The sequence below is a fragment of the Pipra filicauda genome, unplaced genomic scaffold (genome assembly GCF_003945595.2).
Source record: "Pipra filicauda isolate LSUMZ 115617 unplaced genomic scaffold, ASM394559v2 scaffold323_size1005334_pilon, whole genome shotgun sequence".
In the NCBI taxonomy this organism is placed as follows: Eukaryota; Metazoa; Chordata; class Aves; order Passeriformes; family Pipridae; genus Pipra; species Pipra filicauda.
Window position 1 is genome coordinate 892,630 of NW_024104447.1, and position 13,265 is coordinate 905,894.

General features: G+C 55.9%; 1 protein-coding gene across 2 annotated transcripts in view; it reads left to right on the forward strand.

The window, feature by feature from the left end:
• The window catches only part of ETS1 (ETS proto-oncogene 1, transcription factor), an 82,765-nt gene that overhangs the window by 40,472 nt on the left and 29,028 nt on the right, over positions 1–13,265 (forward strand). The window lies entirely within an intron of this gene.

Genomic DNA, 13,265 nt, shown 5'->3' on the forward strand with positions numbered 1-13,265 from the left:
AATGCACTTTCTTACACGGAGGGGATTTTAAATTGGCTCCACATGGATCGTGTAGGTTGTGGCACTTCCCCGGAGGGTGATGGCAGGAGCAGGAATGTGGGGCTGATGAAAGAAGCCAGACACTGAGTCAAAAGCTGAGTGGCTCCCCCCTCAGTGCCCCCTCTCCCCCCATCCCATCCCAAATATTTGACGTGATTCCAAGGCATTCTTCAGATGGCTGGTGGGGAGCTCAGGAGCAGCCAGCCAGTGGGACTGGGCTTTCTTTTTTTGATACAGCTTTTTTTGAAAGCTGAAGGGCTTCTGACCCCAAAAGAGATTGAGGAAAGGCTTGATGAGACCTGGTTTTAGGGGAAACTGAGGCAGGGTGTTCCCATTATGCAGGGAGCATCCCCAGTGTGCTCCAGGTCTCCCTCTACTTGCAGTATTTGGGTCTGTTTTCAGCTGTTCTGCCCTTCCCTGGCTCCTCCAGAGCACCAGGCAGGCCTGGACTCATCCACCCCTTGGAATTCCCAGTCTGAGTAGTGGGTGACTGGTTTGGAGTGAGAGCTGGCCTGGGGGAGGTGAGTGGCTCAGCCTCACAGTCTCCCAGAGCAGGGTGAGGGCGGTGTGTCCTCTCCGTGGCTGGGATTTCCACCGGAATGCTGCCTCTCCTGGGATGCCCTCTGGATAAAACTGCTGACTAAGGGAAAGCTGCCACTGGAGCTGGACACTGGGCAGTGCTTTGGGGGTTGTTTTCTGTTGTTTCCCCCCCTTGTCAGCACCATTTCTGACAATAATCAAACTGTGGCTTTTTGACCCACATACAAGTTTTTTTTCCGAGGTGCCCGCGTGTGTTTGTGCAAACCCACTGAATTCTGGGCAGTGCTCTGGAAGCAGCAAAGGGGATTTTTTTTTTCTCTTACCTTTTAGTTTTGAGAAATTGTTTACCGAAACCTGAACCCTGTGAAGAAACAACTTGCAAAAGCTGAGGAGTCCTGGCTTTTTCCACTGGAAAATTAAAAAAAGATGGAGCGGAACACGTGAAATTTGGGTCTGGGTTTTTTTTTTTCCCCTTCTGTTTTTACACATTATTGTTAGAAGCGGTTTGAAAAACGCGATGCCAAGTGCTTTCTCTTTTCAAATGCTCGAGGCACAGTTACCCAACTGCTCCATGAGGTCAGAGAACGCCATTCCTCCTGCTTTGCAGCTGGAAGTGGGGAATGGCTGCGTTTCCTCCGTCCCTGGCGTCAGTCCCGGGCAGGGCTGGAGCCCAGCAGGTTGGGGCAGCGTTGGTGCCCTGACCCCATGGCATTGCCCAACCCCAGCCTTTTGAAGGCTTGCCAGGCACCCTGGGCTGGGTGTCCGAGGGCTGTCCCGGGTTCTGGGAATGCCGGAGCCGCCGTGCTGGGAATGTTTGTGTTTCCAGCTCCCCCAGCAGTGGGGGTTCGGAGCTGGCCCAGTAGCCGGGGCCCAGTTACGCACTGGGGCTGCTTTCCATCCCTTTAAGCAGCTCCAGATTGGAGTTTGGCTCCAAAGGCTGGAACATGAAAGGCCTGTTTGCCTCCGAGCTGGATGACTCTGCCTTCAAACAGCCCAGCCCGGAGCAGCCGGGGCCATATGGATCCTATAGAGTGACCTGGTGAGCAGGGGAGGGCAGGAGGGGCTCTGGGACCCCCAGACTGGACCCTCTCACCCTCTGGCACCTTCCAGGGCTGCTCCTTCCTTGGCTTCCTGGCTGCCAGTCCTGGACACTCACTGAAAGCCAAAGTTAGGCTTAAAGAAATTTAAAAAGTTGAAGAGGAAGGAAGAAGTGGGATAAAAAGAAGGGATAAAAAGAAGGGAAGGGGAGGGGAGGGAGTGTGGTGTGCCTTTAACAGCGTGTGGACTGCGCTCACTAATCTGTGACTAAGCCCGTGCCTTGCCAAGCCGGGATCCAGCCCCAGCCGGGATCCAGCCCCAGCCCAAGGCTCCGGGAGTCATCGGGTCCCCTCCCTCCTCTCACCCCGCTCCCCGCCCGGGCGCCAGCTCCCCCCAACCCCCCTGCTCCCCATGGCAATTTATTTACTCATCGGGAGGGCACAGCCCCGGCGGTCTCTTGACTCAGCACTCCGGGGCCGATGGGAGCTGCGGGAGCAAATTCCAGGCAAGGAATAATCTCATGACTTGTCTCGGAAAAGATTGCTCCGAACAGAACAGATCTCCTGACGGCCCCGGAGTGCTCCGTGCCCGCCCGTCCTGCCCAGGCTCCCGATTTCCCAACCTCGGGGAGCCGCCGGGGCACTCAGCCTGGGATCCCGGGGGACCCACCCACCCCTGCTCCCTTGGAAAAACAGGCATGGATTGGGAGACAAGGGCTGGCAGAGTTGGTACCTGTTCCCTCTGGGACACAGGGCACTGGGAGCTGGGTCTGGTTTGCCAGGGCAGGGAGCCCGGAGCTTGGGCTTGTGGTTTTTCTCCTCTGCTTTCCTGGGAGGGTTTAAACCCTTCCTTCACCCCCAGGCGATTTGGGTTCCCCCTCAGGGTTTTCCGCAGGCACTGGCATTGCCCCCGGCAGGGCTGGCACCCTGCATGGCTTTCGAAGATATTTATCCTTTTTGTTTTTCCTGCCTGCTGGCTCTTTCTCATCCTTCATGTCTCTCATCCTGGTCTTTTTCCCCACCTCCTCCCCATGCAGAGTCACTGGAGTCCCATCCCCTTCTGAAGGCTCTTTGGGAGGTCTGGTCCCATGCCCAGGGCTTTCCCACGGGCACTGGGGATGGGGTGGGATTAGACCCAGTTGGCAATCAAGGATCTTTGGAAACCTGCATTTTTCTGGGAGGGAGACAGGGCTGCTGAGCTGACAGCTCCTGTGCTTCCTCCTTCTCAGCTGGGCTTGAGGCTTGGGATCACACAGCTCCTGGGGCTCTGTGCTCATCCTGCCTCCTTGGGCCACTCCAGCAGCCAGGCTGCCTTTGGAATGGAGATTCCTGGGGAGAGGAACTCTGGCTCTCTGAGGGATTCACCCCCTCAACAGCAGGAGCTCCCGAGGGCAACGGGACATCTCACACCCCCAAATCACACATCCAAGTCCCTGCTGAAGCTCCTCCAAGCTTGTTAGGGTTGCTGGAGGATTCCTGGAGTTCCTGGCAAGGGCTCCCAGCTCCCGAGTCGCCAAATGACACCCCCTCCACCCCCTCCCCCATTTCGTCTCCTCCTAAACAGCCTCTTGGCCTGAGCAGCCGAATTCAATCAGCCCTTTCACCATCTGCTCCCAGGCACTTCTGCCGGGGAAGGCTCGGGGCCAGGGAGCCTGTAATTCCTTAATAGCTTCCGGATGCTGCCGGGGTGGATGTGAGGGCTGGGAGTGTCTCAGCCTCTCTCCCCCCAGCCCTCGCTGAGCTTTCCAAGATCAGGCTTCCCCTGGGCACATCCCAGCACCTCTGATTTATCCCTGCCTGCTCCTGGCTCCCCAGGCCGAGGCCAAGAGGTGACATAATCCCCATCCTGGACAGCCCTTGGATCTGGGATGGGGATCACTGAGGCTGAGGGGGCAGCCCAGCAGTCTTTGGCCACCTTCCCCAGCTCACTCCCACCTTCATCTTCCCAGGGCTTTGTCTGGCCCAGGCTCTGCGCTGGTCTCTTCCCTGGTGGGAAGTTTCCTAGAAGTAGGAGCTGGAAAAGAAGACCTTCCGGGGGTCAATTAGGCAAATGCTCTTGTGCAGGAGGATCCTGATAACCTGGCTGTGGTGTGGTGTAACATATCTGGGCAAAGCCAGGAGCTCTGTGAAAACCCTGGGAGGGGGAGGCTTAATCTTGGGGCTCTCTTGGTGTTCCTGGGAAAATCCCCCTGTTCTTTGCCTTTGTTTCCTTGTCTGCTTAAAAATTAATCATACCAGGAGCATTTTTCCTGGGAAGTTGTGGGATGAGGTTGGTTTGGCCCTGGTGTTCCTGAGAGACTCGCTGCCCTGGGCTGGAGAGCTTTGGTTCCCAGGTTTCTCGCAGGCCCCTCTCTGGCTCCATCCCTGGGATGCTGAGCAGCTGGGACAAGGGACAGGGAGATGAACTGGCAGGCAGCACCCAGGGGTGGCCTTGTCCCATCCCCTCCTGGTCCTAGATGTGAGACTGACCCTGGTTCTCCCCTCTGCAGCGATCCCTGGGCTTGCACAGCTTCCAGCCCAGCCAGGAAAAGCCTCCTGTGTTGGAGGCTGTGCAGAGCCTGTCCCGGGGCTGGGGCTAGGAGCGTGAGGGTGGGGGTGTGGGACATGGGTGGTGCCCATGGAGGTGGCATTTGGTGGCATCAGTAGAGCCCAGGACAGGGGGCTGGCTCGGGCAGCAAACAGCAGCAGCGGCTCCCTGGCTTTGAGCATCTTCTCCCTCTCCTGTCAGGTGGTTCTCCCTCCCTCCTGGGGGATGATGCTGTGCTGGGAGCAGCTTGTGCAGGGAAGGTGCTGGGAGTGTGCAGGGACTGTTGTGAGCCCCTTTGGGTTTGATTTTGGCTGCAGAGGGGCTGTGGGGTGATATTTGTGAGCCCTGGGGAGGGAGGAGGGAGACCCTCAGAGAGGGTCAAGGCACTTGTGAGTCTTCAGGGGAGTAAATGCAGTGATGCAAAGAATCAATCCACAGTGCAGGGGCATTGGAGGTGTGTGGATCATTACCTGCCATCTCTTGGCAGCTGCTGGCAGAGTTCACTATTTGCTCTAAACAGTTATAAATAATTTTGTTGATTAAAATGATTGATTATCCTTGGTCTAATATTATTTAGGCAGAGCAAACAGTGCTGAGATTTACCAGCTGCTCTCTGACCTCCCGACCCTGATCTGTTTGCAAAAGGCCTGTGCAATTATTTGTTTGATTTCAGAGTTAAATACCCTAAAATCTCCTCTCCCCCTTTGCAAACTGCAATGGGATGATGGGGAGGGCGGACCTGGAGTCCCTGTGTGTGGTGGCAGGTCCTTGGGCAGGAAGGGGTGAGGGACATGGGGACCTGGCAGTCACCAGGTGAGCACGGGGTGAAGCTCTCGGGCTCCTTCTCCTCCTCTGCACATACCCGTGGAGTGCTGCCAGTGCTTCCTGGGCAGAGCCAGAGCACTCCCAGATGGATGGAAAAACAAAGAGATGCTGTCAAAGGCTGATATCAGAGCAAGGGCTTTCTCTGGGCACGGCAGCAGCGATCCCTCTGCGATCCAGGGGCTGTGACACGATCCCTATGCAATCCAGAGGGTGTGACACGGTCCCTCTGTGATCCCTCTGTGATCCAGAGGGGTGTGACATGATCCCTCTGTGATCCAGGGGCTGTGACACGATCCCTATGCAATCCAGAGGGTGTGACACGGTCCCTCTGTGATCCCTCTGTGATCCAGAGGGTGTGACACGATCCCTCTGTGATCCAGGGGATTGTGAAATGATCCCTCTGTGATCCAGAGGGTGTGACACGATCCCTCTGCGATCCAGGGGATTGTGAAATGATCCCTCTGTGATCCAGGGGTGTGTGACACGATCCCTCTGTGATCCAGGGGATTGTGAAATGATCCCTCTGTGATCCAGGGTGGTGTGACACGATCCCTTTGTGATCCAGGGGATTGTGAAATGATCCCTCTGTGATCCAGGGGTGTGTGACACGATCCCTCTGTGATCCATGGGGGTGTGACACGATCCCTCTGTGATCCAGGGGGGTGTGACACGATCCCTCTGTGATCCAGGGGGGTGTGATAAGATCCCTCTGTGATCCAGGGGGATGTGATAAGATCCCTCTGTGATCCAGGGGGATGTGACACGCTGCAGCTTGCCCCTCCCATTGAGCAATGCCGGGTTTGTTGTGGCTGTGCAATGTCTGGCTGGCACTGCCCTGGGGCGAAGGGGTGGCCGAGGAGGCTGCGGAGGTGGGGGTGGGTTGGGCAGGAATCTGCAGCTGCTCAGGGCTGTGGTGAGGTTTGCCCAGTGCCCCTGGGGCAGCGTGTGCTGGGAGGTGACCCAGGACTGCCCAGCCTCCCTTCCTCATCCTCTGATCCTTCTGCATCACTGCTCCCTGCTCACTGCATCATGGGTAGAAGTGCCAGGCTTGAGGAATCCCTTCCCCTCGTGACCAAAGGCACTCTGGGTGGATGGACACCAGCAGGTCCAGCCCTTCCAGCTGCAGCATTCCTGGGGTGTGAATGGGAGAGCTGGGGAGGCAAGGAGAGTGAGTTTGATGTGGATGGAGATATTTCAAGGGTTGTTCATCTCAGCTCCAGGGCACCTCCTGCCATGTGGGCCCCTCGTGTCTGCTGTGACGTGGCATTGACTCAGCCTGGGGACAAGGCTGAGGTCAGGACTCCGAGACATCAGTCTAGGCAGGAAAATCATGGGAAGGTTGGGGAATTCCTTGGGACAGACGGATTGGAGGGGTTTGGCTGAGTATCTGCATGTCTGATCCCTTCCCAAGGCAAGGATAATTGAGAGGCTCCTTTTAGGGATCAGTGTGTTCCCAGCAGCAGAGACATCTACATCAGAAGTGTGTCATGTCATGGGGATGGGCACCACAATAATTGGGGCATGGAGCCACTTCCCATGGATCAGCAGGACTGTGGGATGAAACCACCCCGAGCTGGGAGGTCACATGTAGCAGCTCCCCAAATATGTTGGCTCAGCATGTTCCTCAGGTGTGTTTGAGCCCACTTGGAGGGCTTGGGATGTCTCTGTGGGGTGATGAAAGAGCTCAGCATGAGTGAAGGCTCCTTGGCCCTTCTCCCTGCTGCGAGGGGACAGCCCTGCCAAGAGATCTCAGCCTTCCCTTTCACACTTCCCATCCTGACAGCATCTTCCTGCACAATGTTCTGCCAATTATCCTCAACCCAGGCCTTGCAAAATCCCTGCTCTCCCTTGCTGGGAGACTGTTGGCAGCCCCAGCCTGGAGCAGCAGCTGGAGGTGTTGGAGCTGAACTCCCTTTGTGTCTGTCCCTGTCCCTGGATGATGAAGAGGGAGATTAAAATCTGGAGGAGAGAGTGAGGGTTTATTTGGAGGAGAAATGCTCCATCTGAACTGCCTGGTGTGATTACAGTAGTTCCTTGGTAGCATCCCATGTGCTTCTGCAGCCCAGGAAAAACCTGTCTCAGGGTACTGGGATACATCCTTCTCTTTGGGTAAATCCTGCAGTCCCATCCCTCCTTCATCAAAGATGCCAGAAATGGCATCACCAGCCAAAGATTCAAGGTGAGAAGAACAGGATTCCTGCTTTTAACCTGGCATGAGAGAAATGGGAGCTCTTGCAGGTGGGTGGGGATGACCCAGCCCACTGTCTCCTCCCTGGAGTGCTGGAGCCCCACATGGCATTGCTCTGGGAGGGCTCAGGCCGTGCTCCTGTGGCCAAGGAAACACAGCCCAGCCTGGCATTGCTCTGGCATTGCTCTGGGAGGGCTCAGGCTGTGCTCCTGTGGCTGTGGAAGTGCAGCCCAGCCTGGCATTGCTCTGGCATTGCTCTGGGGTTGCTCTGGGGTTGCTCTGGGGTTGCTCTGGCATTGCTCTGGGGTTGCTCTGGGGTTGCTCTGGGGTTGCTCTGGCATTGCTCTGGGGTTGCTCTGGGGTTGCTCTGGGGTTGCTCTGGAGGGCTCAAGCTGTGCTCCTGTGGCTGTGGAAGCCTTGAGGGCTCCCAGCCCAGCCCCAGGAATTTCCAGAGGCTCCTGGTGGCCGTGTCCATCCCTCAGGCACCCTGGGAATGCCTCGGGCACCGTGCCAAGAGCCATGAACATCTGCTCGTGTGCTCGGAAGGTTTTGCCCGTTTTTTCCCGTTTCTGTGGAGCAGTTGGAGGTGTGTGGGGTGTGAGGAGCTGGGTGGGTCTCAGAGGAGCATCTCCCAGAGGTGGTGCAGCTGCCTGGGGCGTGACCTGGGCTGGCTCTTTGCACTTGACCTCCTTTCGGCGGGGCCGGGTGTCCATGGCAGGCTCTGCTGAGCCCAGCCCGGCTCGTGTGTGCCGGTGCCCGGGGATTAGAGCTCTTTAGCGGGTAGTTAGCGGGGATTAGGGCGCATTATCCCGGGGGAAGCCGTGGCTCACAGGTTTGCACCCCGCTGGGAGTGTCCTCCCGCCCTGCTGAGGAATGAGCCGAGGCAAAGGAGCCTGAGAGGGAGATGCTAATCCTGTCTCCAGAGGGGACTCGATGGTCCCTCGGGAAAGCAGGAGGGTGAAGGGCGTTAAGGCTGCTGAAAAGGCTTTGACTCCGGCTTTGGCTCCCGGGCAGGAGGGGTTTGGGCACGGGAGTTTGTTCCTGCTGGCTGCAGCCCCTGCTCTGGCTGTGTCCAACTCTGCAGGGGTTTAATTAAACTCTGGACTCTGCCATCAGGGTGCAGGGTTTGGGAAAGGCTTGTGGAAGATTTTAGTTGTGATGCTGTTAAATCTAAAGTGACTTTTAAAGAGAGGTTTGGAGCTGGTTCAAGAGTGTTCACCAGTGTGGGAGGGTCTGGAGCTGTGCTCACAGTGGTGCTGGGGCTAAACCACCCTGTAGCACCTCAGCTTAGAACCATGCAATCCCAGAATGGTTTGGGTTGGAAGGGACAGCAGAGCTCATCTCATTCCATGGGCAGGGACACCTTCCACTAGTGGCTGGTCCAGCCTGGCCTTGGACACTTCCAGGAACGAGGCAGCCAAAGCTTCTCTGGGCAACAATGCTGAGATTTTCCTTGATGGAAGATCTTTTTGCTCCATGCTCTGAGGAGAGCTGCCAGAGGGAAAGAGCTGGAAAATCATGGAGAACGGAATCTCACAGAGGAGATATAGGGCAAAATGGTTTCATTGATGACTGTAATAGGTGAACCATTTCCATAGTCCCCTCTCCTCACTGGCCAGAGCCTGGAATTCTGATTCTCTGAATCATGGAATCACGGAATCATGGAATCCCAGACTGGTTTGGGTGGGAAGGGAAATTAAAGACCATTTTTTTTCACCCCCTGCCATGGGCAGGGACACCTTCCATGAGCCCAGGTTGCTCCAAGCCCCGTCCAACCTGGCCTTGGACACTTCCAGGGATGGGGCAGCCACAGCTTCTCTGGACAATAATGCTGAAACTTTCCTTGATGAAAGATCTTCCTGCTGAAAGCTTGCGAGAGTCCTGATGAGCAGTTAGACCGTGGCCACATTCCCCAACCCCAGAGGTGGCCACATCTCCCTGGTGCTTGCTCTTATCCATCTGTGCTCCTTCCAGGGGCTGAAATGGGGAGGATGCAGCAAATTCCCAGGCAAGGGCAGCCCTGCTCTGAGCTGCTGCAGGGAGAGGAGCTGCAGGCCCTGTCCCTGTGCTGAGCTGGGCAGCTTTGCTGTAATTGCAGCCTTGACTCAAGTGCTGTGGTTTTGCTCTGGGCTTTCTCTAGCACTTCATTCCCTCCTCTCTCCCACAGAAGTGGGGAGGATGGAGCAAGGTGACCATCAGGCTGTTCCCTGTGACCTTCTGGGACTCTTAGGGATGCTGCTTTCCCAGGATTGCTGGCCAGCACCCACATTGTAAAGCTGGGAGAGAGGGAGAGGCAGGAGAAGGAGCCTGAATGCCTTGGGGGTGGTGGCTGCAGCATCCTTCACCTGCTGAGGATACCCAGTGCCCAAACCAGCCCTCCCTCACCCTGGGGTTGCTCCATGTGCAGTTTTCCTTGTGGACACATCTCCCTCAAGCGCCCACCTCGCACCCAAGAGAGATGTTTCCATTCTGCTTTTGTGCCCAAAGCCCGGAGCCCAGTGGAGCATCCCAGCACCTCAACCTTCCTCCCTCTCCCTCGAGGTGCTGAGAGTCCAAACTTTGGGAAGAAATGCATTTAGAGATATGCACTTTTCAAGCCCTTTTCTTAGGGGAAGAGCTGGCCCCCATGACACACCACATCTCCATAAGAAAGCTGCTGAAGGCCGGAAAAAAGCTGGCTTTGTTGGGCTTTCTGCAGCTCTAAGCACTGTGGGCTTTCGGTTTCCTCTCTTGTTTTTTCTCTTGAAGCTCAGCTTTCATCTCAGAGTATTTATTTTTCGCTGCTTGAAGGAGAGAAAAAAAGGACTTATTTTTCTTTTCCTTTCTTTTTTTTTAAAAGAAATATATTTATTTTAAATTAAAATAGCAAATGTCTGCGCCTTTTAAGCAGAGGGAAGCAGGGCCGGTCTCTGGCGAGTTGCTGCAGGAAGGGGAAGCAAACCTCCCCTTCTGCTCCCATCCCATCTCCCTGTGCTTAGCCCTGCTCCCCATCTGTCCCCGCTTCCCAGATTTCCTTGTGGTCCCTTTTTTCCCAGCTTTCTGTCCCACTTTCCCTTTCCCCCCGTTGAATTTCGCTGCCCTTTGGGTCCGAGGAGCCCTAATTGGAACAGGCCGGCTCCTCTCCTGCTTCCTGCGTGGGAGTGAGAGGCAGCGCTTGTGAAAACAGTTCAAAAGTGCACACAAATTTTTGCCTAATCCTGCCTAAATAACAGGGGGCTCAGCCGGGGTGATTTGCCCCTGCTCCAGGGCGGGGGCACCTGGGAAAGGCAGAGCTGCCCGAGGGGGCTGGAGGTGCCTGCTGGGGCTGGAAACCTGAGCTGGGGCCGAGGTGCCCCCGCGGTGCCCCCGCGGTGCCCGGGCGCCTCGGAGGGGAGCGTGGGAAGGGTCTGGGCTCCAGGCCCCCCTCTCCCCTCAGCCTCCTCTGATCCTGAGAAAGGTTTCTCTGCTGCTGAACCTTCCCAGCCGGGGGACATTGGGAAACGTGCGCTTCAGCTTCCCCTGTCCCTGGGCTGGATCCTCGGGATGGGATGGGATGGGATGGGATGGGATGGGATGGGATGGGATGGGATGGGATGGAGGGGGCTCAGCGCGGTGGGGGATGAGCTGGGGCAGTGTCAGGCTGGAGCTGGAGGGATCCAGGGCTCTGGTGCTCATGGGCTCACTGTGGGCTCGTGGGAAGAGGCAGGGACAGCAAACCCATGTTGGTCCTTGCAGAGGCTCTGAGAAACTCAGGGTTTGGAGGAACCATCCACTAGATTGGAGTAACCATTCAGGGGTCTGGGGGAAGGTCCCCTGCACATGGCAGGGAGGTTGGAACGAGATGATCTTTAAGGTCTCCTTCAACCCAAGCCATTCTATGATAATTTAGATAATTCTATGATAATTTTATGATTCTATGATAATTCAGGCTGCACATTAAAATCAGCCTAATGGATGATTGCTGTGGGTCAGGCAGGTTAAATAAGTTCAAATAAAGTAGCAAACAAACCATATTTGTGTATATTTAGAGAACTTGTCTCTCACTGACAATGCCATACAAAGCTTGAGTGCAACTGCAGCAGAAATTTAGAATTTATCCAAAAAGGTTTTTTGCAAGAAAATGTATTTCCTCTTAAGGAATGTATTTCTTTTCATTCTCTGTGTTAAAGAGGGCGTCCCCAGCTGGGGGACATCGGGTAATCCGTGTTTCAGCTTCCCCCATCCCTGACTCTGCCCTGGTTTGGATCCTCGGGATGGGGTGGAGGGGGCTCAGCATGGACAGTGTCAGGCTTGGGGTGGGCTAGAGGTGGAGGGATCCAGGGGTTTGGTGCTCATGGACTCACTGTGGGCTCGTGGGAAGAGGGGAAAGGAGCAAAGCCCTGTTTGCAGAGGCTCTGCAGAGGCTCTGAGAAACTCCTCCTGCTCCACTGCGCTCATCCCATGGTGGAGGAATGTCCTGGATTGTGGGCAGCTCCAAATGGACTCAGGGAGGATCTCAGCTGCCTCAGGGCTCAAGGCCTGAGGTGTTTTGAGGGAGGTGGGCACAAATTCAGAAAGCCCTTGGATGCACAGTCCCAAGGGATGATTTTTCTTGACTCTCATCAAATGTTCTCATTTGAAACCAACCGTCTCCTCCCAAACTTAATCATGGAATCCCAGAATGGTTTGGGTTGGAAGGGACCTTAAAGCTCATCCAGTCCCACCCCCTGCCCTGGGCAGGGACACCTTCCACTAGCCCAGGCTGCTCCAACCTGGCCTTGGGTTGGGGCAGCCACAGCTTCTCTGGGCAACCTGTGCCAGGGCCTCCCCAGCCTCACAGGGAAGAATATCTCCCTAAAATCTCATCTAAATCTATCCTATTTCATTTCAAAGCCATTTTTCCCCCTTGTCCCTGGACCTCTGTCAAGCCACCCTGCAATCCCCGTGTTCTCCTCATGCTCTGGGCTGGGGAGGAGGAGGAGGGGGACACTGGGCACACTGGCTTCCTGACCTTGGTGTCCATCCCTCCGAGGTGGCTGCGGGGTCAGGTGGCTCCACTCTGACCCTCTGTACACCCATTTCCACACGGGACACCAGACAAGGACACACTGGGGCTGAGATGGAAAAAAAAAGTGAGTGGCCGAGGGGAGCTTTGAGGAGTCAGTGACCCCGAGTGGGAACTCGAATGACAGATGCCTTTGCTCCCATCCCTGTGCTCAGAGCATCTTCTTTATTTTCCATTTCTTGCCCTTGTGCAATCAGCTGCTCTGGCCTGCAGAGGAGGTTCTTGCGTTTTAAGGTCAAAATCCCTAAAGTTTGTAAATCCCAGGCCTTTAATAAGATCAGATGTGTGGAAATAGTTTATCCAAGTGGAGCCTGGTGAGAGCAGAGTGGGAATTTGGCTGGGGGATGAACTCGGTGATCTCGGCCTCTCTGCTGCGGGTTTTCTCAGGCTCCGTGTCCCACGTGGGGTTTGGGGGTTTGGGCAGGTCCCCCTTAGCAGAACCCATCTGGGGTACAGAGGGGATGTCAGGGTTGTCATTATCCTCTTGTCTGTCCAAAGTCCCATTCCCAGGGATATCAGGGAGCTGGAGGGTTCTGGTTTGGTGAAGCTTTGGGAAACTGTGGCCAGATGAGAAGTTGTCCCTCTCTGCCTCCCTTGTGTGAGGCAAATCACTTCTCTCTGCTGCACAGATGCTGGAGCTGCTGGTGACACAATTTTCCAGGGCGACTGCAGCTCCTGGTAGTACTTAAAAATCAACCCCTCACACCCTGCCCGCTCTCCCAGGAGGAAAATCAAAGGCAGTTCCCAGTCGGGGCAGGGGTGCAGAGGGAGGGCAGAGGGAGGACCTGGCATCCAGGCAGCCAAGTGGCAGGGAGGCTTTGATGGGCCTCATAAGCTCAGCCAGCAGACCCAGCTCGCCTGGGCCCTGCTGCTGCGCTGGCTTTGGCCATTAAAGCCCTGAACTCTCTAAGCTGAGCTCAGTGGAACAGCCGGGCCCGGGGCTGGCTCTGTGTGTGCTGTGTGTGCTCTGTGTGTGCTCTGTGTGTGCTCTGTGTGTGCTGTGTGTGCTCTGTGTGTGCTGTGTGTGCTCTTTGTGTGCTCTGTGTGTGCTCTGTGTGTGTGCTGTGTGTGCTCTGTGTGTGCTCT